Source organism: Salarias fasciatus, chromosome 23, assembly GCF_902148845.1.
Source record: "Salarias fasciatus chromosome 23, fSalaFa1.1, whole genome shotgun sequence".
In the NCBI taxonomy this organism is placed as follows: Eukaryota; Metazoa; Chordata; class Actinopteri; order Blenniiformes; family Blenniidae; genus Salarias; species Salarias fasciatus.
In genome coordinates, this window is record NC_043766.1 from 8,476,164 (window position 1) to 8,477,950 (window position 1,787).

Consider the following 1,787-nt stretch of genomic DNA (forward strand, 5'->3'; position numbering starts at 1 on the left):
TGGCTTTAGCCCGACAAGCCACACTCCGAACCCACATATCACATCAAATCCACTCGTTGCACATGAACCAAAGTTTCTACTCATAAATTTGAAGATAATTAAAAAAAAGAAAAAGAAATCACTTCTCTTGTGATATTCTCGCTGATTTAGCAATTCACTCAGTTCACAATTCTTTTATATAGTTTACAGTTTCTGTCAATGTAATTGTTAAATTTCAATTTTGAGGGTGGAATTTTACTGCTTTAAATGCTGTCCAAACAACCTCTGTCTGTCAAGACATCCCTCCTTTTGTCTTACGTTTCTTGTTTGAAACTTTAGTTTTCCATATAAGCGATCATCTTGTTACCTATATGTTTATAATGTATTTGACACGCAGGTATATTTGAACAAAACACACTGCAACCTGTTATGAAAAATAAGTTCAAACACTGTTTGGCTTCAGTCACATGGAAAATTGTTTTTTGATGTGATAAACTTCGTTAAAGTGTGATTTCTGATTGCAGTTTGACTTATTTTAACCTCTTAAAGTGACATGATCATAATCCCTTGACTGTGCAGTATCAAGCCCTCATAGCTTCTCCACCTTATTCAACACACACACAGACACACACACACACACACACACACACACACACACACACACACACACACACACACACACACACACACACACACACACACACACATTCTTCTTCTCTCCTAATACACAGGCATGCACTGTCCCTCATTCCCCTCTTCCCCTCCCCCTTCGATAATAATCTGTGTTACAAGAATGCAAATCACCTTGTTTAATTAGAGACAAAGAATCTGTGTGTGTGTGTGTGCGCGTACATGTGTGTGTGCATGCAATCTGCAACCCTGCCCCCCTGAATCCCTGTATTCATGATGTGATGTGGTTCCCTGGGTCTTAGGCAGGCAAGAGAGGCAGTCAGAGCTTAATTTTTTTCCCCAGTAGGGCCAACTATTAGTTTCTCAGCACATTAATTACGCTGTTGTGGAGAATCATTAATAGTTAAAGTCTCCCTACAATAATGTATAATGGATACATTTGACAGGGCTCTTGATTTCTTCTTTTTTTGCTTTTAACATATCAAATTTTAAAGGTCATGATAATCCCGAGCCTGGGTGAAATGGGTACTGCATGGAAGTTGACCTCAAGCAAGCTAAGAACTGATTGTGTGTATGTGTGTGTGTGTGTGTGTGTGTGTGTGTGTGTGTGTGTGTGTGTGTGTGGTGTGTGTTTGTGTGTGTGTGTGTGCATGAATTACACACCATTTAAGAAGTCAAGAATTCCCCAAAGTATCTGGCTGGCTCCCGTCTCTGTGTTTGTCGTCTTCTCCATGTTGACCATATGATGACTGTGTATGTTTTCTGTGACTTGGAGATGGTCAGTACTCGGGTGTGAGTCTTATTGTGTTCGACTCTATATGTGTGTGCATACGTGTTTGTGTGCTTGGAGCATGTGCGTGCACATGCACGTGTGTGTGTGCTCCTCTTGCTCAGATCAGTGACAGACACTTTTGTGACGGAGGTCATTAAAATCATTCCCAAGGCAGCTTGGTGTGTGTGTGTGTGTGTGTGTGTGTGTGTGTGTGTGTGTGTGTGTGTGTGTGCTTTGGATGGATGTCTGCCCAGCTTTACCCCCAGACTTCAGTCCACCCCCCACCACGCCCTCCACACACCCCCTCTTCAATTTTCTTCCTCTGTTCTTTGATTCATCCGTCAAGACATCACCAGTTGGAGTGGACCCAGGCTGACACGCTTTGTCGTCTGACTGTTCAGTATCT